Consider the following 25,284-nt stretch of genomic DNA (forward strand, 5'->3'; position numbering starts at 1 on the left):
TTAGTATACATGCACTTTATGTATCTCTCTGTACCTCTATTCTTTCTTAAATTATTAACTGTTCTAACCCCACCCCCCATGCCACCTCCACCCCCAATGTCATTATTTGTGCCCAGGTCTCTATCTGCACTGTCTTCCCCTCCTATAAAAGGAATACCCCCCCGTCCCTAGTTTAAACACTCCTCCAACCTTCTAGCCATTTTCTCCCCCAGCACAGCTGCACCCTCCCCATTGAGGTGCAGCCCGTCCCTAGCGTAGAACCTGTAGCCAACTGAGAAGTCGGCCCAGTTCTGCAGGAACCCAAACCCCTCCTTCCTACACCAATTCCTGAGCCACTTATTAACCTCCCTAATCTCCCGTTGCCTCTCTGGCGTGGCACGTGGTACAGGAAGTATTTCCGAAAATACCACCTTGGAGGTCCTTGCTTTAAGCTTACAGCCTAATTTAAGGACCTTCCACCTACCTCTAACTTTGTCATTTGTGCCAATATGCACCATGACCGCTGGATCCTCTCCAGCCCCTCCCAGTAATCTGTCAACCCGATCAGCGATGTGTCGGACTCGAGCGCCAGGTAGGCAGCACACCGTTCGCCGATCCCTGTCTTTGTGACAGATTGCCCTATCTGTTCCCCTAATAATTGAGTCTCCCACTACCAGAACCTGTCTGGCCTGCCCTGCTCTCCTATTCCCTCCTTACTGGAGCAGACACTCCTCCAGCTTTCAGAGGACATGCCTTGCTGCAGCAGTTGTACTCCTGCACTAACACTCCCCTCATCTGCCAACTTAGCAAACTTATTGGGGTGTGCCAGATCAGGACTAGCCTCCCTGGTGCTCTTCCCTCTTCCCCGCCTTCTAACTGTCACCCAGCTAGCTGCTTCATTGTCCTGCAGCTCCAACCTAGCATCCCCCCCCTCATCTATCCCATTGAGCGTCTGCTCAGTGAGCAGAAGACTCCTTTCCATATTGTCTATGGATCTCAGTGTTGCCAGCTGCACATTTAGATCCAGTATCTGGGCTTCCAAATGCACAACGTGCTCACATCTTGCACAGCAGTATGCACCCTCGACCGGCTGTTCAAGGATTTCATACATGCGGCAAGACGTGCACTGGATGGCATTGGCAATAGTGGAGCACATCCTAATGGGGATTGCACCAGACAATAAGATAAGCAAAAATAAATTAAAAAAAAAAAAAATATATTAATATAACAGCAATTCAGTAAGACCTCCCTTGGAAACTCCCTGAATCTAAAGTCACTGAATTTCAAGTCACACACTTACCACAGTTCGCACTTACGCTCAGCTCGTTCACACTCGCTCAGGAAGAAGATTTAAGAGTTTTTGGGGTTTTTTTTCCCCTTTTACCAGCACACCACCTTGCTGGTCAATGCACTTCCAAAAGGAGTTGAGCCCCAACCAGCTGCCCCTTATAAACCCTTAATTACTGTATGAACTCCCACCCTTAATTAACCCCTTGTGAATATAGTTACACCTCAAGATTTAAATGCAATATAGTTTACCCTTAAAAACACAGATAGTAAAATAAGAGATTAACCCTGAAGAGAGAAAATATAGGTTATACAAGCCCCCAAAGCACCGCAAAAATTGAACAGGTAGAAAGCACTCAGCAACTTACAATTCAGCAACTCACACAGGTATTTGTTATAGGTTTTCCAAATACCTCTTCACTGAATTTCAAGTCACACACTTACCACAGTTCGCACTTGCGCTCAGGTCACACTCAGCTCGTTCACACTCGCTCAGGAAGAAGATTTAAAAGAGTTTTTTTTTTTTTTTTTCCCCTTTTACCAGCACACCACCTTGCTGGTCAATGCGCTTCCAAAAGTCTCATGCAAGGGTTGGTTTCGGCCCTTCTTCCAGGAATGGGAGACAGGAGGGCAAGTGAAGGACCTCTGCACACCTCATGGACATCTCCCGGGTTATGCTACCCCGGTTCTGAAGGTGATCCGCCGGTGGGGTCTGGGAATGTGGGAAATCAGGACCATGTCGAGGCAATGCCTTGACAGGAGGGTTCTGTTGACCCATTTCAAGAAGCCCCTGGCCCTTAAGGATTGCCCAGGCCGGGATCTGGAGGTGGGGCTCGGGCTTTTAAATTCTAAGCGGATCCCCACGAAGTTTTGGGACTTGACCTGGCGCTGCTTCCACGGGAGGCTGTATGTAAAGGATAACTTGAAGTGCAGGAAATCCGATGATCGGGGTTGTCCCCGTGAGGAGTGTGGCGACGTGCTGGAAAGCATGGAGCACTTCCTGCTTCAGTGTCCCTTTAATGCAGAGGTTTACAACAGGGTGGGGCTTCCATACGTTGGCTGCGGCTGGCGTCCCTCTCCTATGCCGAGTGGGCCTATGGAGCGTTCAGAACTCTGGGTGGCCAAGACCGGGGCACTTTATCCCTAGTCAGTGTAGTGGCTAGGTTCTACATTTGGAATGCACGGTGCTTAGTTTCGACGCGGCAGAAAGCCCTCCCAAGGGAAAAGGTGGTTAGTAACATCTTGGGTGACCTGGTGAAGGTGCGTTCTTTGGAGTTCGAAAGGTTGGGTGTGAGGAGGGCCTCTTGGCTTTGGAGGGGCCTTTCCTTTTAAAAACGCACTCTAGGGAGAGCTAGATTTTGTGTGAATGTGGGTAGGGACAGCATAAGATGGTGTGGGTGGTGAGGGACAGAATTAGGGGCAGATAGGGACAGGGAGGGACAGGCACTGAGGGACAGATAGAGAGTTAGTTACGATAAGGTAGGTAGAGTAGGGGCAGGTAGGGACAGATAGGGACAGTTTCTTTAGGGACAGAAGTAGGGACAGTCTTAGTTGTTGAGGGACAGGGTGAATGTGTTAGTGAGGGATGGGGCCTCTAGAACTCCTTTTTCCTGGTGGTGGGATATTGCATGGCACACCTAGAATTTTGTTTTGAGATAGAGAAATAATGGATCTTGGGCTTGCAGGCACTGAACTTGGGCCTGTAAGTAAAGGTTTGTGGTGTGGTATTATTCGGTAAAGCAAATGATGTAATGATGTAATGACATTGCATTGTAATATTGTATTGTAATATGTATTATAGTATATGTATTGTAGTATGTGTTGTTGTTCTTTTCCGTAGTCAGAGGTGCATGGGGGGTGTGGTGAGGTTGGGAGGGGGTGAATGGAGGGGTGAGAGCGAGAAAAAAAAAGTAAAAGGAATATTATTTTTGTTTTCCTGTATATAGGTATGGGTGGAAGTGTGAATGGGGAGTGAAAGAGAGTGAATGGGGGTGAAAGATTAAAAACTGTTTTTCATTATTTTATGGGAAAAGTTTTCTGTTGGAAAGTTCCTGCTGGGGGTCCCCTAAGCTGGAAAGCTTGGGGACTATAACAAGTTGCGGTTTTGCACAAGTTTCTGTATGTCCTAAGTGTATGATTAATGTGTGTATTTTGGTTTATGTGTTTTCTTTTCTGGAATGTTGTGTATTGTTTTTGATATTTTATAATAAAAGAGATACAGGATGTAACTCAGGATCAGTAATGTAATGTATGTACACAGTGACTGCACCAGCAGAATAGTGAGCACAGCTCTTGGTTATAATACAGGATATATCTAAGGAGCAGAACCATATAGAAATTCCATGCACTTTGTTGATTTTCAGACAGCTACATATCGTCCTGCACAGCATAAACTGGGTCATTTCTGCTTGTAGTTCCGGAACTCTCTATAGGGATGCTCAGATACCTGCTGTGCACAACAGTGAGGATCACAAAATTAAAGGCTAAGCAAATGCAAACATATGTAAATGGTCTGTATAACAAACTGCAACAGATTACAGGGTAATATTAGAATGGTATCAATAACATGGAAGACAACGCATGGTGCACAGCAGGATGATGAGTGATTTGCAGGCTGTGGTATAATAGTTTGTGCTGTATGTGATGATGATGTCATAAACGGACTGATTAGTGATGTCAGGGATAGATAGATATGGGATAGATAGAAAAAATAGATACATACATATGGGATAGATAGATCGATAGATATGGGATAGATAGATATGAGATAGATAGAGAGATAGATAGATAGAGATGGGATAGATAGATACATATGAGATAGATAGATAAATATGGGATGGATAGATAGATATAGATAGATACAGTAGATAGATAGATAGATATTAGATAGATATGGGATGGATAGATAGATATGAGAGATAGATAGATATGGGATAGATGGAGAGACCGATAGATATATACAGTAGATAGATAGATATGAGATAGATAGATAGAAGTTTATAGACTAAAAAAACTATTTACATTTTACTCAAAAATATACCTATAAAGAGAAAAATCAGACAAACTGAACATTTGAAAGTGGTCTCTTAATTTTTGCCAGAGCTGTAGGTAGATAGATATGGGATAGATAGATAGATATATAGATATGGTATGGATAGATAGATATGTCAAGCACCACAATTTTCCCTTTAACTGGAGTGCTGCCTGTTTTTTTTTTCTATTTAGATAGATAGATAGGAGATAGAGAGCTGGATAGATAGATATGATATAGATAGATAGATATGGGATAGATATGAGATATATAGATAGATATACAGATATGGGATAGATAGATAGATAGATAGATATGAGACAGAGAGATGGATAGATAGATATGAGACAGAGAGATGGATAGATAGATATGATATAGATAGATAGATAGATAGATATGGGATAGATAGATAGATATTAGAGAGCTATGAGATATATAGATAGATATACAGATATGGGATAGATAGATAGATAGATAGATAGATAGATAGATAGATATGAGACAGAGAGATGGATAGATAGAGGATAGATAGATAGATTCATTCTTTATGTCTTTCTATGATTTATTTGGCAGCTGTTTCTCTGGTTTTTCTTTGACTTCCTTTGGATCGATAGAAACAAAATTATAAGCAGAGAATCCCAGAAGCCGCGGACCGGGTGACGGTTGATGGAGCTCTGCCTGTTCTAAAACTCATCAATTATCCTTAGCCCTGGTGAGGGTCAGGGCAGCAGTATTGGATTATTAAATACTTAAAGCCGTCCGCGTTGTCTCTTACACCTCTCTGTCAGGAGACAATTAATGGGCGCTCAGGCAACCTGGACCCCAGACAAGAGGCGAACGGCATAGAGCAAACTAACTGTGGCCACCTACGGTAGATGCTTCTGTACAGAGGCGTATCTAGGCTTTCTGGCACCCGGGGCAAGAATTTGGTTCGGCCCCCCCCACAAGTACATATGCGACTTGCACAGTTAGTCATGTACCCACGAGCCACTCTCCCTAATCCTCTCAATGTTCAGTAAAAATCGGAAAGCAGGAAGAGAAGCTCGTTGTCACAAGACCATAACTATGAAAATCGCATATGAGTGAAGTGTCCATGTGGTGACTGCTGGAACCAGAGCTGAATCCTGACATTGCAGTTTCTGAATTCTCACAACGAATGCACTGCACACTTTTAGGATTCTCCCTTGCCGATATACAGTCTTGTCAGCACAAGTATGTGATTTGTATACTTCTGGCCACATTCCAACTAGACGTGCCTGGCCTCGCTCTGTTCATTCACATTGAGTGAGGCCACACACGTCTAGTCAGCATGTGACCGCATGTATGTAAATTACTGGCATGAGAGAATCCTGACAGCGTTCAGTGAGCACTGTGAGAATTCAGAAGTCTGCAGTCACATAGAATGGCTGCAGACTCCGCACAAGCATGGACAACCCCTTTAATGGTCTTAACAAATAAAAACATGAGAATTAGTCAGTATCACAAATAATATTTACAGCCAGGTACCTTTTAGAAGACGTCATCTCTGCAGACGGTCTCCTTTTCTTCTTCTTGTCCAGACCCCATGATGAGTTTTCTCATCCACAGCTGTCTCTGTAGACGTCCATCTTCTCCGGTCTTCTTCAGCAAATCTCCACACGATCCCTTTAAACATAGAAGTGTCATTATAATGCTTCTAAATAAAAATGTCTGCAATATACTGTCGCATCACACTATTCCCCTCCCTCCTCATACTGTCTCCTCTAACATCCCCTCTGTTCACCATACTGTCTCCTCATATATTTACACCCTCACTCTCTATACTGTCTGCTCACACATACCCCCGACTCCCCATACTATGTCCACATACATTAACCCGTTCGCTCCCCATACTGTCTGCACCCATCCCCCCATACTGTTTCCTCATACATACTCTTCATTTTGTGTCCTCAAATCTCCCCACACACATTAAATCCCCCATCCCTCACACACATTAAATAACCCCCATCCCCACTCCAAATCCCTCACACACGTTAAATAACCCCCCATCTCCACTCCAAATCGCCCCACACATTAAATAACCCCCCATCCCCACTCCAAATCCCTCACACACATTAAATAACCCCACATCCCCACTCCAAATCTCTCACACACATTAAATAACCCCCCATCCCCACTCCAAATCCCCCCCACACATTAAATAACTCCCCATCCCCACTCTAAATCCCTCAAACACATTAAATAACCCCCATCCCCACTCCAAATCCCCACACACATTAAATAACCCCCCATCCCCACTCTAAATCCCCCCACACATTAAATAACCCCCCAACCCCACTCCAAATCCCCCCACACATTAAATAACCCCCATCCCCACTCAATAACCCCCACACATTATGTACCCCCCACTCCAAATCCCCCCACACATTAACCCCATCCCCACTCCAAATCTCCCCACACATTAAGTATCCTCCATCCCCACTCATTAACCCCCATCCCCACTCATTAACCCCCCACACATTAACCCCCCCATCCCCACTCATTAACCCCCCACACATTAACCCCCCTCACACACATTAACCCCCCTCATTACCCCCACACACATTTAACCCCCCACACATTAACCCCCCACTCATTAACCCCCTTCCCCACATTAACCCCCATCCCCACTCATTAACCCCCTTCTCCACATTAGCACCCCCCATCTTCTGTGTCTTCAGCTCCACAGTGGAGCACTTACCACCAGCGTTCACTCTGGGCGCCGGGAAGTGACGTCAGCAGCGAGATCACATGACCTGATCACGCTGCTGATGTCGCTCTGGCCCGGTGGTCAGACGCCAGTTCAATTGTTCTCTGGGAGCTGGCACGCGCACCTTCTCTGCACCAGCTGTCAGCTTGACAGCTGACAGAGAACCGCCGACTCTCAGGCCGGGGGGGCGGCAGAATGCAGCCGCCAGGGAGGACACTGCGGACCACTGCATTAGGCGGCCCGACTGCGCCCCCTGCAGGCTGCGCCCGGGGCAACTGCCCCGGCTGCCCCCCCTAGATACGTTCCTGCTTCTGTATCACTGCTCAACTAGATAGACATGATGCCTACTAGACAGCTGCGTAATCTCATATTAATCTGTCTACTAACCTCATATCTACAGCGACTATAAAAAGTTTACACACCCCTATTAACCCCTTAGTGACAGAGCCAATTTGCAGCTTAATGACCAGGCCAACAATTCTGACCACTATCATTTTATGAGGTTATAACTCTGGAACGCTTTAACGGATCCTGCTGATTCTGAGATTGTTTTTTTCAGGACATATTGTACTTACTGGTAACATTTCTTTGATATGACTTGCATTTATTTATGAAAAAAAGGAAATATGGTGAAATTTTTTTAAATTTTGCAATTTTACAACTTTTAATTTTTTTGCCCTTAAATCAGAGAGATATGTCACACAAAATAGTTAATAAATTACATTTTCCACATGTCTACTTTACATCAGCACAATTTTGGAAGTATTTTTTTTTTTTGCTAGGAACTTATAAGGGTTAAAAGTTGACCAGCGATTTCTCATTTTTACAACAAAATTTACAAAACCATTTTTTTAGGGACTACATCACATTTGAAGTCACTTAGAGGGGTCAATATTACAGAAAATACCTAAAAGTGACACTATTTTAAAAGCTGCACCCCTCAAGGTGCTCAAAACCACATTCAAGAAGTTTATTAACCCTTTATGTGCTTCACATGAACTGAAGCAATGTTTAAGGAAAAAATTATGATTTAACTTTTTTTTGACGAATGTACTTCAGAACCAATTTTTTTTATTTTCACAAGTGTAAAAAGAGAAAATGAACCACAAAATTTGTTGTGTAATTTCTCCTGAATACACCGATACCCCATATGTGGGGGTAAACCACTGTTTGTGCGCACGGTAGGACTTGGAAGGGAAGGAGCGCCGTTTGACTTTTTCAATGCAGAATTGGCTGGAATTGAGATCGGACGCCATGTCGCGTTTGGAAAGCCCCTGATGTGCTTAAACAGTGGAAACCCCCACAAGTGACCCCATTTTGGAAACTAGACCCCTTAAGGAACTAATCTAGATGTGTGGTGAGTACTTTGAACCCCCAAGTGCTTCACAGAAGTTTATAACAGAGTCGTGAAAATAAAAAATCATATTTTTTCCACAAAAATGATCTTTTCGCCCCCAAATTTTTATTTTCACAAGGGTAACAGGAGAAATTAGATCCCCAAAGTTGTTGTACAATTTGTCCTGAGTATGCCGATACCCCATATGTGGGGGTAAACCACTGTCTGGGTGCACTGCAGAGCTCGGAAGAGAAGGAGCGCCGCTTGACTTTTTCAATGTAGAATTGGCTGGAATTGAGATCGGACACCATGTCGCGTTTGTAGAGCACCTGATGTGCCTAAACAGTGGAAACCCCCCCACGAGTGACACCATATTAGAAACTAGACCCCTTAAGGAACTTATCAAGATGTGTGGTGAGCCCTTTGAACCCCCAAGTGCTTCACAGAATTTTAGAACGCACAGCCGTGAAAATAAAAAATCATTTTTTTTCCTCAAAAATGATTTTTAGCCCGCTATTTTTTATTTTCACAAGGGTAACAGGAGAAATTGGACCACAAAAGTTGTTGTGCAATTTGTCCTGAGTACGCTGATGCCCTACAGTTGTGGCCAAAAGTATTGACACCCCTGCAATTCTGTCAGATAATACTCAGTTTCTTCCTGAAAATTATTGCAAACACAAATTCTTTGGTATTATTTTCATTTAATTTGTCTTAAATGAAAAAACACAAAAAGAATTGTCCTAAAGCCAAATTGGATATAATTTCACACCAAACATAAAGAGGGTGGACAAAAGTATTGGCACTGTTCGAAAAATCATGTGATGCTTCTCTAATTTGTGTAATTAACAGCACCTGTAACTTACCTGTGGCACCTAACAGGTGTTGGCAATAACTAAATCACACTTGCAGCCAGTTGACATGGATTATAGTTTACTCAACCTCTGTCCTGTGTCCTTGTGTGTACCACATTGAGCATGGAAAAAAGAAAGAAGACCAAAGAACTGTCTATGGACTTGAGAAACCAACTTGTGAGGAAGCATGAGCAATCTCAAGGCTACAAGTCCATCTCCAAAGACCTGAATGTTCCTGTGTCTACCGTGCGCAGTGTTATCAAGAAGTTTAAAGCCCATGGCACTGTGGCTAACCTCCCTAGATGTGGACGGAAAAGAAAAATTGACAAGAGATTTCAATGCAAGATTGTGCGGATGTTGGATAAAGAACCTCGACTAACATCCAAACAAGTTTTAACTGCCCTGCAGTCCGAGGGTACAACAGTGTCAACCCGTACTATCCGTCGGCGTCTGAATGAAAAGGGACTGTATGGTAGGAGACCCTTACCCCGAGACATAAAAAAGCCAGGCTGGAGTTTGCCAAAACTTACCTGAAAAAGCCTAAAACGTTTTGGAAGAATGTTCTCTGGTTAGATGAGACAAAAGTAGAGCTTTTTGGGCAAAGGCATCAACATAGAGGTTACAGGAGAAAAAAAGAGGCATTCAAAGAAAAGAACACGGTCCCTACAGTCAAACATGGCGGAGGTTCCCTGATGTTTTGGGGTTGCTTTGCTGCCTCTGGCACTGGACTGCTTGACCGTGTGCATGGCATTATTAAGTCTGAAGACTACCAACAAATTTTGCAGCATAATGTAGGGCCCAGTGTGAGAAAGCTGGGTCTCCCTCAGAGGTCATGGGTCTTCCAGCAGGACAATGACCCAAAACAAACTTCAAAAAGCACTAGAAAATGGTTTGAGAGAAAGCACTGGAGACTTCTAAGGTGGCCAGCAACGAGTCCAGACCTGAATCCCATAGAACACCTGTGGAGAGATCTAAAAATGGCAGTTTGGAGAAGGCACCCTTCAAATATCAGGGACCTGGAGCAGTTTGCCAAAGAAGAATGGTCTAAAATTCCAGCAGAGCATTGTAAGAAACTCATTGATGGTTACCGGAAGCAGTTGGTCGCAGTTATTTTGGCTAAAGGTTGTGCAACCAAGTATTAGGCTGAGGGTGCCAATACTTTTGTCTGGCCCATTTTTGGAGTTTTGTGTGAAATGATCAATGTTTTGCTTTTTGCTTCATTCTCTTTTGTGTTTTTTCATTTAAGACAAATTAAATGAAGATAATAATACCAAAGAATTTGTGTTTGCAATCATTTTCAGGAAGAAACTGAGTATTATCTGACAGAATCACAGGAGTGTCAATACTTTTGGCCACAACTGTATATGTGGGGGGAACCACTGTTTGGGCACATGGCAGAGCTCGGAAGGGAAGGAGCACCATTTTGGAATGCAGACTTTGATGGAATGGTTTGCGGGTGTCATGTTGCGTTTGCAAAGCCCCTGACAGAGGTGTATCTAGGCTTTCTGGCACCCTGGACATGAATTCGGTTCGCCCCCCCAAAGCACACATGCGATTTGCACACTTAGTCATGTACTGACGAGCTGCTCGCCCTAATGCTCTCAATGTTCAGTGAAAAACTGAGAGAAGCAGGAAGAGAAGCTCGTTGTCACAGGGCCATATGTATGAAAATCGTATATGAGTGAAGTGTCCATGTGATGACTACTGGAACCTGCAGAGCTGAATCCTGACATTGCAGGCTTCTGAATTCTCACAGCGACTGTACTGCACACTTTTAGGATTCTCCCATACCGGTGGCAAGAGTACACAGTACACGGTCATGTCAGCACAAGCATTTGATTTATATACTTCTGGTCACATTTTGACTAGACGTGCCCGGCCTCACTCCGTTCATTTTCATTGAGTGAGACCACACATGTCTAGTCAGCATATGACCGCATGTATGTAAATTAATGGCACGAGAGAATCCTAACAGCATTCAGTGAGCACTGTGAGAATTCAGAAGTCTGCAGTCACAAGGAATGACTGCAGACTCATAACAAACCTTGACAACCCCTTTAACCCCTTCACCCCCAAGGGTGGTTTGCACGTTCATGACCGGGCCAATTTTTACAATTCTGACCACTGTACCTTTATGAGGTCATAACTCTGGAAGGCTTCCATGGATCCCGGTGATTCTGACATTGTTTTCTCGAGACATATTGTACTTCATGTTAGTGGTAAAATTTCATTCAAATAACTTGCGTTTATTTGTGAGAAAAACGGAAATTTGGCGAAAATTTTGAACATTTTGCAATTTTCCAACTTTGAATTTTTATGCCCTTAAATCACAGAGATACAGCACACAAAAAACTTGATAACTAACATTTCCCACATGTTTACTTTACATCAGCACAATTTTGGAACCTAAATTTTTTTTTGTTAGGAAGTTATAAGGGTTAAAAGTTGACCAGAGATTTCTCATTTTTACAACACCATTTTATTTTTAGGACCACATCACATTTGAGGTCACTTTGAGGGGTCTATATGATAGAAAATACCCAAAAGTGACACCATTCTAAAAACTGCACCCCTTAAGGTGCTCAAAACCACATTCAAGAAGTTTATTAACCCTTTAGGTGCGTCACAGGAATTTTTTTGAATATTTTAAAAAAAATGAACATCTAACTTTTTATCACAAAAAAAATACTTCAGGTTCAATTTTTTTTATTTTACCAAGGGTAACAGGAGAAATTGGACTGCAAAAGTTATTGTGCAATTTGTCCTGAGTACGCTGATACCTGATATGTGGGGGGGAACGACTGTTTCGGCGCATGGCAGAGCTCAGAATGGAAGGAGCGCCATTTGACTTTTTCAATGCAAAATTGGCTGGAATTCAGATCGGACGCCATGTCACGTTTGGAGAGTCCCTGATGTACCTAAACAGTGGAAACCCCCTACAAGTGACCCCATTTTGGAAACTAGACCCCCCAAGGAACTTATCTAGATATGTGGTGAGAACTTTGAACCCACAAGGGCTTTACAGAAGTTTATAACGTACAGCGGTACAATTAAAAAATCATATTTTTTCCACAAAAATGATCTTTTCACCCCAATTTTTATTTTCCCAAGGGTAACAGGACCCTAAAAGTTATTGTGCAATTTGTCCTGAGTACGCTGATACCCCACATGTGAGGGTAAACCACTATTTGGATGCATGGCAGAGCTCGGAAGGGAAGCAGCGCCATTTGACGTTTTTGGCTGGAATTGAGATCGGACATCATGTCGCGATTGGAAAACCCTTGATGTACCTAAACAGTGGAAATCCCCCACAAATGACACCATTTTGTAAACTAGACCCCCCAAGTAACTTATCTAGATGTGTGGTGAGCACTTTGAACCCCCCCAGTGCTTCACAGAAGTTTATAAGGCCCGGGCGTGAAAATAAAAAATTCGTATTTTTTCCACAAACATGATCTTTTAGTCACCATTTTTTTATTTTCCCAAGGGTACCAGGAGAAATTGGACCCCAAAAGCTGTTGTCCAATTTGTCATGAGTATGCTGACACCCCATATGTGGGAGAAAACTACTGTATGGACACACGTCAGGGCTCGGAAGGGAAGTAGTGACGTTTTGGAATGCAGACTTTGATGGAATGGTCTGCGGGTGTCATGTTGCCTTTGGAGAGCCCCTAATGTACCTAAACAGTGGAAACCCCCACAAATGACCCCATTTTGGAAACAAGACCCCCCAAGTAACTTATCTAGATGTGTGGTGAGCACTTTGAACCCCCAAGGGCTTCACAGAAGTTTATAATGCCCGGGCATGAAAATAAAAAAATCGTATTTTTTCCACAAACATGATCAATTAGTCCCCAATTTTTTTATTTTCCCAAGGGTAACAGGAGAAATTGGACCCCAAAAGTTGTTGTCCAATTTGTCATGAGTATGCTGACACCCCATATGTGGGAGAAAACTACTGTATGAACACACATCGGGGCTCGGAAGGGAAGCAGTGACATTTTGGAATGCAGACTTTGATGGAATGGTCTGCGGGTGTCATGTGCATTTGGAGAGCCCCTGATGTACCTAAACTATTGAAACTCCCCACAAGTGACCCCGTTTTCGACACTAGGCCCCCCACGGAACTTATCTAGATGTGTGGTGAGCACTTTGAACCCCCAAGTGCTTCACAGAAGTTTATAACGCTCGGGCGTGAAAATAAAAAAATCATTTTTTTCCACAAAAATGATATTTTTGCCCCCAATTTTTTATTTTCCTAAGGGTAACAGGAGAAATTGGACCCCAAAAATTGTTTTGCAATTTGACCTGAGTAGGCTGATACCCTACATGTGGGGGTAAAACACTGTTTGGGCGCATGGCAGAGCTTGGAAGGGAAGGAGCACCATTTGACTTTTTCAACTCAGAATTGGCTGGAATTGAAATCAGACGCCATGTTGCATTTGGAGAGCCCCTGATGTGCCCAAACAGTGGAAACTCCCAATTCTAACTCCAACCCGAACCCCAACACACCCCTAACCCTAATCTCAGCCCTAACCCTAACCCTAACCCTAGCCCTATCCCTAACCCTAGCCCTAACCCTAATGGAAAAATGGAAATAAATACATTTTTTTTATTTTATTATTTTTCCATAACTAAGGGGGTGATAACGGGGGGTTTGATTTACTATTTATGGCGGTTTTTATGTTTGGCGGCTGTCACACGCTAAAAGACGCTTTTTATTGTAAAAATAGTTTTTGCATCACCACATATTGAGAGCTCTAATTTTTCCGTATTTTTACCCACCGAGTCATGTGAGGTCTTATTTTTTGCGGGACGAGTTGACGTTTTTATTGGTACCATTTTCGGGCACGTGACATTTTTTGATCGCTTTTTATTCCGATTTTTGGGACGCAGAATGAACAAAAACCAGCGTTTCATGAATTTCTTTTGGGGGGGTGCGTTTACACCGTTCCGCGTGCGATAAAATTGATAAAGCGGTTTTATTCTTCAGGTCAGTACGGTTACAGCGATACCTCATTTAGGTCTTTTTTTATGTTTTGGCGCTTTTATGCAATGAAAACTATTTTATATAAAAAATAATTATTTTTGCATCGCTTTATTCTGCGAGCTATAACTTTTTTATTTTTTTGCAGATGATGCTGTGTGGTGGCTCGTTTTTTGCGGGACAAGATGACGTTTTCAGCGGTACCATGGATATTTATATGCGTCTTTTTGATCGCGCGTTATTATACTTTTTGTTTGGCGGTATGATAATAAATCATTATTTTTTGCTTCGTTTTTTATTTTTATTTTTTAAGGGGTTCGCTAAAGGGGTTAACTAATGGGACAGTTTTATAGGGCGGGTCGTTACGGACGCGGCGATACCTAATATGTGTACTTTTATTTTATTTTTTTTATTTCTAAAAAATGAATTTATTTGGGGGAATATTTTTTTTTTTTTCTAATTTATTTGGCGATTTTTTTTAAATTTATTTTAACACTTTTTTTTATCTTTTTTTTACTTTATTAAATAGTCCCAGGTGGAACATCACTGTCCTGTGACAGATCGCTGATCTGTCACATCACAGATCACTGTGACAGATCAGCAATCTGTCACAGGCACTGCAGAAGGCTTCCTCATGCCTGCGCTTTGCAGGCACTGAGGAAGCCAGCTTCCTGCAGGCCCCCAAAGGCCCGTGTCGCCATCTTGGATGCGGGGGCCTGCAGGAAAGGAACCCCCGGCAGCAGCGCTGCACATTGCGCTGCCGTGGGGGGCTCAGGGAAGCACGGAGGGAGCCCCCTCCCTGCCGATGCTTCCCTTTAACCCCCGGTACACCGCGATCATGTTTGATCGCGGTGTGCAAGGGGTTAACGTGTCGGGGGCGGTCCGTGACCGCCCCTGACACATTGTGCCGGGTGTCAGCTGTGATAATCAGCTGACACCCGGCCGCGATCAGCGGCGCTCACCACGTGGGCGCCGCTGATCGCGGTAGACGTACTATCCCGTCCATGGGCATAGGGGCCCGGGTCCCATGGACGGGATAGTACGTCTCATGTTAGGAAGGGGTTAATGTTCCTAACATAAATAAAAACATGAGAATAAGTCAGTTTCACAAATAATACAGTATTTATATCCAGGTACCTTATAAATGACGTCGTTTCTGTAGTCTTTCTCCTTTTCTTCTTCTTGTCCAGACCCCATGATGAGTTCTCTCTTCCACATCTTGTCTCTGCAGACTTCCATTTTCTCCGGTCTTCTGCAGCAAATCTCCACACGAAGATATTAGTATAATTATAATACTCCTAAATAAAAATATCTGCAATATACTGTTGCCTCACACTATTCCCCTCCCTCCTCATACTGTCTCCTCTAACGTTTCCCCTGTTCACCATACTGTCTCCTCATAAATTTACCCCCTCACTCTCTATACTGTCTGCTCACACATACCCCTGACTCCCCATACTGTGTCTGCGCACATCCCATCAATCACCCTCACTCCCCATACTGTGTCCACATACATTTACCCATTCGCTCCCCATATTGTCTGCACCCATCCCCCTCACTCACCATACTGTGTCTGCACCCATCCCCCATGCTGTTTCCTCATACATACTCTTTATTTTGTGTCCTCAAATCTCCCACACACATTAAATCCCCCATCCCCACTCCAAATCACCCCATCCCCACTTCAAATCCCCCCACACACATTAAATCCCCCATCCCTACTCTAAATCCCCCCACACATTAAATAACCCCCATCCCCATGCCAATTCCCCCACACATTAACTAACCCCCCATCCCCACTCCAAATGCCCCCACACATTAAATAACCCTGTTATGATTGGGTCACTGAGGAGGAAAGCAAGACCAAGCTAAGCCACAGAAAGCCAGAGAGGTTGGTAACTAAGCGGATTGCAGACCCCTGATCCTATCCACACAACTAGCTGTAGCCATGGAGCGTACCTACGATGATCCTAGACACGTCGACATCTGGAGACCTAAATAAGCCTAAAGCAAGAAAGGGGAAATCTAATCTGCCCCAGACCAGACCCCAAAGGAATAGATAGCCCCCAAACATATATTGTCGGTTAGACAAGATGAAAACACAAACGCAGGTAGGAAAATAGACTGAGCAAAGGATGGGGCCCACACTAACTAGACAGGACAGGAAAGGAAAGACTCTGTCTGCAATCACGCAAAAAACCCTGCAAAAAAAATGCCCAACACGTCTGATAGAAAAATACTGAAGTCACAAGACTTCACCCACTATATCAGCACTCTGGTATATTCTGAAAGCAGAGCAAAAAAGAGGCCAATCTAATAAGGGACAAAAACAAACTGGCACAAGCAGTAACATAAGGATGGAAATTCAGCACAGCCCCAGCCGGAGCTGGCTGACCACACAAAACTGAAATAGACAAAACCAGATCAAATGTGAACAATAACAAAAGAACACTTAGCTGAGCATGCAGGGACTGAGCTGGAAACTAAGGCCTCAGGAGGCAGAAAAAATCACCAGCAGGAATAGAGGGAGTCGGCTGTCTTAAATCCAGTCAGAAACTCCAGATCTCCAGTCATCCTCCTCATTATCAGGTGACAAGCCTCTGTTAATTAGATCAGCTCCATTACCTCCAGTAACCACCAGAGGGAAAGAGAACTTGCGACCCCTCTGTCAATACAACCAGCTCTACTACCTTCGCCAGTAACCAGAGGTAGGCCAGAAAGTGAATTCACAACATAACCTCCCATCCCCACTCCAAATGACCTACACATTAAATAACCCCCACCCCACTCCAAATGCCCCCACACATTAAATAACCCCCATCCCCACTCTAAATCCTCCCACACATTAAATAACCCCCCATCCCCACTCCAATTCCCCCCACACATTAAATAACTCCCCATCCCCACTCTAAATCCTCCCACACATTAAATAACCCCCCACCCCACTCCAAATGCCCCCACACATTAAATAACCCCCCATCCCCACTCTAAATCCTCCCAAACATTAAATAACCCCCCATCCCCACGCCAATTCCCCCACACATTAAATAACCCCCATCCCCACTCTAAATCCCCCCATATATTAAGTGCCCCCCATTCCCACTCCAAACCCCCCACACTTTATGCATCCCCCTTAATCTTTCTTCAGCTCCAGAGTGGAGAACACTTACCACCAGTGTCCTGGGCGCCGGCGAGTGACGTCAGCAGCGTCATCACATGACCTGATCACGCTGCTGGCGTCTTTCTGACCCGGTGGTCAGAGCTTCAATTGTACTGGTGTCTGTACAATTCATCCCTGGGAGCCGGCGCATGGCAGCTTCTCTGCGCCGGCTGTCAGCTTGACAGCCGACACAGAGAACAGCCGACTCCCGGGCCGGGGGGGTGGCAGAATGCAGCCACAAGGGGAGACACTGCAGACCGGCCCATTAGGCGGCCCAACTGCACCCCCCTGCCGGCTGCACCCGGGGCACATGCCTTGGCTGCCCCCCTGAATACGCTTCTGGCCACTGATGTGCCTAAACAGTAGAAACCCCCCACAAGTGACCCCATTTTGGAAACTAGACCCCCCAAGGAGCTTGTCTAGATGTGTGGTGAGAACTTTGAACCCCCAAGTGCTTCACAGAAGTTTGTAACGTAGAGCTGTGAAAATAAAAAATCATATTTTTCCACAAAAATGATGTTTTCACCCCCAAATTTTTACTTTCACAAGGTTAACAGGAGAAATTGGACCACAAACGTTGTTGTGCAATTTGTCCTGAGTACCCTGGTGCCCCATATGTGGGGGGAACCACTGTTTGGGCACACTTCGGGGCTCAAAAGGGAAGTAGTGACATTCTGGAATGCAGACTTTGATGGAATGGTCTGCGGGCGTCATGTTGCATTTGCAGATCCCTTGATGTGCCTAAACAGTAGAAACCCCTCACATGCGACCCCATTATGGAAACTAGACCCCCAAGGAGCTTATATCTAGATATGTGGTGAGCACTTTTAACCCCCAAGTGCTTCACAAAAGTTTATAACACATAGCTGTGAAAATAAAAAAATCATTTTTTCCACAAAAATTATATTTTTAGCCCCCAATTTTTTATTTTCCAAAGGGTAACAGGAGAAATTAGACCCCCAAAGTTGTTGATCAATTTGTCCTGGGTACGCTGATGCCCATATGTTGGGGTAAACCACTGTTTGGGCACACGTCGGTGCTGGGAAGGGAGGGAGCATCGTTTGACCTTTTGAACGCAAAATTGGTTGGAATCAATGGTGGCACCATGTCGTGTTTGCAGACTCCCTGATGTGCCTAAACACTGGAAACCCCTAAATTCAAACTCCAACCCTAATCCCAACACACCCTAACCATAACCCTAACCACACCCCTATCCCTAATCCCAGCTGTAACCATAACCCTAACCACAACCCTGACCCTAATCCCAACCCTTACCATACCCCTAACCACAAACCTAACCCCAACACACCCCTAATCTTAATCCCAATCGTAACCCTAATTCCAACCCTAACCCTATCCTAACCCTAACCCTATTTCCAACCCTAACCCTATTTCCAACCCTAACCCTAATTCCAACCCTAACCCTAATTCTAACCCTAATTTTAGCCCAGCTCACTTTATCCTAACTCTAACACTAATGGGAAAATGAAAATAAATATATTTTCTTTATTTCATTATTTTCCCTAAGAGGATGATAGAGGGGGGTTTACTTACTATTTTTTTATTTTGATCACTGTAATAGGGTCTATCACCGTGACCAAAATGAACCAATAGGAAAAATCTTCCTATTGTTGCCAGGTGTTGGTTGGCAGATCTCGGCAGGCGCAGCACTGTGCATGCACCCGCCATTTTCTTAACGGAATAAGATGCCAGCGGCCATGGGGGGAGGCCAGGAGACCCAGGGACACTAGGAGGTACCGGGGGGAATCGGGGACCCTATTTCTCTCTCCTCTGATGTGCGATCACATCAGAAGAGAGAGAAATTAAATGGTACATCGGACCTTTTTTTTTGCGGTCGCCGTTATACGGTTAATAACGGCGATCGCAACATCATGTTCTCTGGGGTCTCGGCTACCTCTGGCAGCTGAGACACCAGAGAAATTTCGACTCTGGGGGGCACTATACACTATACAATTCACTATACACTATACAATTCACAGCGCTGTGGTTTAAGTACCCTTAACTACCGCCGTTAAAAGGCGTATCACAATCAGTAAGGGGTTAAAATTCCAGTTTTTTGTTATGTAAATAAATCCTACCATGAACAATCATTTCAGAATACTTTCCACCATTAATGTTGCCCATAATCGGTACAAATCAACTTGTAGTCCTTTACATGTCTTTAGGAAAATGTTTTTTTTTCATTAGGATGTTTTGGTTCTTTTTGGATGTATTACCCTGTGAAGTGTGTTAGCTTATTAAGTGGGCAGCAACTAACAGAATGGTTTTTAACAGGGAAAAATACAAAGTACTACATCTGGGCAATAAAAATGAAAAAATCATATACAGAATGGGAGGAATAGGGCTAAGCAACAGCACATGTGAGAAAGACTTGGGTATACTAATAGATCACAGACTGAATATGAGTCAACAGTGTGATGCAGCAGCAAAAAAGGCAAATGTAATTCTAGGATGTATTAACAGAAGCATACAGTCTAGATCACGTGAAGTCATTATTGCCCTCTACTCCTCTTTGGTCAGACCTCATCTGGAATATTGTGTCCAGTTTTGGGCACCACATTTTAAAAAAGACATCAACAAACTGGAGCAAGTTCAGAAAAGAATGACCAGAATGGTGACCGGTCTGCAAACCATGTCTTATGAGGAAAGGTTGCAGGATTTGGGAATGTTTAGCTTGCAGTAGAGAAGACTGAGAGGAGACTTAATAGCTGTCTACAAATATCTTAAGGGCGGCTGTCACATTGTAGAAGGATCATCTTTATTCTCATTTGCACAAGGAAAGACTAGAAGCAATTGGATGAAACTGAATGGGAGGAGACACAGATTAGATATAAGAAAAAACTTTTTGACAGTTAGAGTGATCAATGAGTGGAACAGGCTGCCACGGGAGGTGGTGAGTTCTCCTTCAATAGAAGTCTTCAAACAGAGGCTGGACAGACATCTGTCTGGGATGATTTAGCGAATCCTGCTTTGAGCAGGGGGTTGGCCCAGATGGCCCAGGAGGTCCCTTCCAACTCTCCAATTCTATGATTCTATAATCTCTATGTACAACCTCTTTACAACATGTGGTGGGTTCCTGGTGCCAAATTTTTGGTTTCCCACTTTTTAATAACCTTGTCTGTCTTTTCGGTTCTTTTTTGTTAATAAAATTTTGCATTATGATTGGTTCTTGTGTACATTTTTTCTTTTTCTGATTGTATTCTTCATATGTCTGTGGATTAAAGGGGTAATACAGAAGCCTCACATAGAAAACATCCAAGCCCTGCTATGTTTTGCCAAAAGTAGGAAACGTGTTATCAGAGGCATAGCTAGGGTTTTGGTTCAGAGGGGGCAAAACTTCTCAGTTGGCCCCTAACCAGGTAACCTTGATTATAACTTGGTGACGCACCCTAATAGTAGATATAGGAGAACCTCGGCAGATGACTGCACTGTTGATGAAAATAATCTATATACAAAAACCAACATTGATATTACCGCCATTTAGTCAATGGTAAATACCAGTCCTATGGATCATACAAGATTACAGCACAGTTACATATGGTGACTTACAAAGGAAGTTCTTTCTGATGGAATCGTTCACTTTTCCTGTCTTTTCCATCTGGCCCAGACCGACATGACAACTTCTCCAACCAGGACTCGGTTGCAGAGAATACAACAAAGACATATTTCACTTCTCATATTCCAGCCCCATCCCTATCTATTCCCAGTCTGCAGAAACTCCTCATCCTGCTGATACCCCAATACTGCTGCTCTATGTGACCCTATTGCTACACCTACTGTGTGCCTCTAGATGGTAAAACAAACCTCTATAATATAGTAATGCTGTGTGCAAGTTCCCTAGAAAACAGTGCCCACATTTTACCCCCTAGAAACCTAGAAAGTAATAATCCCCTGTGTGCCCTTTTGACAGTCACAGTAACCTGAGTTCCCCTATAATAATAAGTACCCACTTTACAATGTCCCAAGTCTCCCCCTATAAAGCTCCTCTATACACAATATAATGACCCCTTCGCTGTATAGTACCACCCACACTGTATTCTGACTCCTTAGTAGCCACCAAACTATTTAATGGCTCCTACACTGCATGATGGCCCCCTCACTGTAATCTCTGAGTCCACACTGTATGATGGCCCCCTAGATAGCCTCCATATAGTATAATGCACCCCCATAGGCAGACTCTATATAGCATAATGCACCCCCCATAGGCAGGCTCTATATTGCATAATGCACCCTCCATAGGCAAACTCTAGATAGTATAATGCATTCCCCATAGGCAGACTATTTAGTGTAATGCACTCCCCATAGGCAGACTCTATATAGTATAATGCACTCCCCATAGGCAGAGTCTATATAGTATAATGCACCCCCATAGGCAGACTCTATATAGTATAATGCACCCCCATAGGCAAACTGTATATTGTATAATGCACCCCCATAGGCAGACTCTATATAGTATAATGCACGTCCCATAGGCAGACTCTATATTGAATAATGCACTCCCCATAGGCAGACTCTATATTGTATAATGCATTCCTCATAGACAGACTATATATAGGGTGGGCCATTTATTTGGATACACCTAAATAAAATCGGAATGGTTGGTGACCCAGATCGGCATGCTGAATTTGCAGAATGTGCAAAACAAAAATTGGAACAGGACCCTCAGTTTACACAGAACATTATGTTCAGTGATGAGGCAAACTTTTTTGGGTGGGCCATTTATATGGATACACCTAAATAAAATGAAAATAATGACAGTTTTCTTGCGTAGGGTGTCTTGCATTGAAATCTGCTGCAATGACCCGGGTACTGCATTCACCAGACATCAACACAACTTCTGTCTGCTCCTCACGTGTTAACCTCTGCGACATGTCAATGGCTGTAAACAAAGAGAAGCTTGTAAATAACTCATGAAAGAACAACGTTACGTTAAAACCAAGCACACCATTGTTTTCCTTGTGAAATTCTCAATAAGTTTGATGTGTCCCATGACCCTCATCCCATTGAAAAAAATAAAGTTGGATCCAAAATGGCCGACTTCAAAATGGCCACCATTTTTTTTTTAAATTCGTTTATTAAACACCAGAGTACAAAGAATGCACATCATACACAATGAGTTGTGATAACAGAATACAAAGAAATTGCACACTCTCACAAATAAACAAGGTAATGTATACATTTCCATCCGAACATATTTAAAGGATAACTGTTTGTGTTTCCCCATACATATATCACTTTAATTTAAATTTCACAAACCTTGTCATGTAACAGTAAGAGGTAACTAGAACTCCTAAACTACATCTACCACTATCTCAACTAACATCTGCTATTTCCGCAGCTTGGTTCCTAGATCACGTTGTGTCGTGCGTGATGTCTCAGTTTTGTAGAGTAAGGTGAGAGGAATTCCACCTCTCCCAGATCTTCTCAAACTTCCCCGGGCATCCCCTATTGTGATATAACGTGCGCTCATATGGAACAACCGAATTCACCAACTTAATCCAAAATCTAAAGGAAGGATCTGAGCCCCCCATCCACCTCAGTGCCAGCACTTTCCGCGCCATAAACAGCGTCTCGCGCAAGAAGACCCCAGCATATCAATCCCAGATCTCCTCTTCCCATACCCCAAACAAGCAAATCAATGGCTCTAGAGGGACAGGGGCCTGCATCAAGGACGTCAGTAGTGTGGTGACCTCTTTCCAGTAGTGTAGGATAATGGGACATTGCCACACCATATGGATAAAATCAGCATCTGGCGAGTGACATCGCATACATTCTGATGATTGAAGCCGACCCATCCTAAAAAGTCGCAACGGAGTCAAATATGATTGATTTATTGGAGAACAAAGAGGAAATCCAGCAAGAACTCGGCAAACCAGGGTTGGAGTAAAATGATGCTTTTCTTTATTTCTTCAACAAGGTTAAAAAGACGACCCACAAGGATCAGGAACCAGAGTGCATGGCAGAAATAAACGCAAATGGGACTACGCGTTTCGGCGACCTAATCTGCCTTCTTCATGGTCCAAACCAGGGACCGTGAAGAAGGCAGATTAGGTCACCGAAACGCGTAGTCCCATTTACGTTTATTTCTGCCATGCACTCTGGTTCCTGATCATTGTGGGTCGTCTTTTTAACCTTGTTGAAGAAATAAAGAAAAGCATCATTTTACTCCAACCCTGGTTTGCCGAGTTCTTGCAGGATTTCCTCTTTGTTCTCCTATTGAAGGATTTACTCCTAATCCAGTCCGTGAAGGTACTTGATTACCAGGTGGGAAAGACCCATGAGTCTCATTGCTGCAGCTGGACACTGACACACATACTCTATGATTGATTTATTATATACATTTGTATCATTCTGTTATTGATAGATGGTGATACTCCAATCGGAGACTCCAGAATCTCCTCCCACTCCTCTCTTTGCGCATCAGGGATGAGACGTTCCCACTTCATCCCTATAGAGCTTATGGCCGATTCTGCCCCTACTGACAGCATATATGTGTACAAGGAGGATATGAGACCCTGTAGACCCTGCGAGTTAAGAATTCCTATCAGAGGTAAAGACGAAATAGTACGGTCCACACCCCCATCCCTCATATGTGACTGAAGAGCCGATCTCAGCTGCAGATAGTGAAAAAATTGAGATCTTGGAATATCATGCGCGGCTTGTAACTGTTCAAAAGACTTTAAGGTCCCCTGGTCATACAAGTCTCCCACTGAAGAAACGCCATGCTGAGCCCAAAAAACGGCGGATGGGTGATTCAGTAGCTCCGAAAAATAGTTATTACTCCACAGGGGCATTTCAGCCACAACACCCCTAAACCCTATTACATTCTTGATTTGTCTCCATATTAATCGTGCCAGCCGGAGCAGGGGCAGCAGACGTGGAGCATTAGTTTTTTCCAACTCAAGGAAACATAATGGGCAATCCGCTTGTGCAGCGTGAAGCAGGTGGCTTTCAGAATTAGGGAGGCAGTTACCCGGCATCCATTTATTTAAAGCTTTAGCCTGCCCAGCAAAGTAGTACAGGAAAAAATCTGGCAGCGCCGCCCCACCTCCCTTCTTTGGTCTTTGTAAAGTGGACAATTTAAGTTTGGGCCTAGTTTTCCCCCAAATAAAGGACGTGACCAGACAATTAAGATTAACAAAAAAGGACTTGGACACCACTACCGCACTATGCTGGAGCGAGTAGCCAAATTTAGGGAGTAATATCATTTTAATCAGATTAATGCGTCCAGCCACAGATAATGGGAGCCTATTCCAAGACGCAAATTTAGCTTTAACCAGGTCCAGCAACGGGTGGACATTAAGTTGTAAATCAAGTGTACTATTATTAGAGATGTAGATGCCCAAATATTTAAAACTAGATACAATAGGCAGCAGGGAGAGATCCTCTAGCTGGGGAATCGGCGCATGGGAAAGGGGTAACAGGGCAGATTTTTCCCAATTTATATGTAAACCTGAATATTTACTAAATTTATCTATAAGGGATATCACCTGCGGCAAAGTTTCTTCCACATTATTCAAGAATATCACCATGTCATTGGCATATATAGGCCAATGGTGTCTACCCGACCTGCTATATCTATACCTCAGATATTGGGGAAGGACGTTATACGTATTGCTAGTGCCTCAATCGCAAGAGCGAAGAGAGTCGGGGAAAGACGGCAACCCTGGCGGGTTCCCCTATGCAACATGAAAGATTCAGATATAGAATTATTTATTATAATACGGGCCTTAGGTTTCATGTATAATATTTTGATCCATGTACTAAATTGATTGCCAAAGCCATACCTCTGCAAACATGCGGAAAGGAAAGGCCATTCAAGAGAGTCAAAAGCCTTGGCAGCATCTAACGATGCCAGTGCCCATCTGTTGTCTGGTACCAAGGAGCTATATTGGACTATTGAC

The 25,284-nt window shown here is 43.7% G+C and overlaps 1 long non-coding RNA gene across 1 annotated transcript in view; it reads right to left on the bottom strand.

The window, feature by feature from the left end:
* Nucleotides 1-21,934: 21,934 nt before the first annotated feature.
* Nucleotides 21,935-25,284, bottom strand: part of LOC141059759 (uncharacterized) — a 14,515-nt gene continuing 11,165 nt past the window's right edge. The window contains exon 2 of the long non-coding RNA XR_012222589.1: nucleotides 21,935-22,259. This is a non-coding gene — a long non-coding RNA (uncharacterized lncRNA). The remainder of the gene's footprint in view (nucleotides 22,260-25,284) is intronic.

This window comes from Dendrobates tinctorius, unplaced genomic scaffold (genome assembly GCF_039654945.1).
Source record: "Dendrobates tinctorius isolate UK_male_01 unplaced genomic scaffold, ASM3965494v1 ptg000231l, whole genome shotgun sequence".
NCBI lineage: Eukaryota > Metazoa > Chordata > Amphibia > Anura > Dendrobatidae > Dendrobates > Dendrobates tinctorius.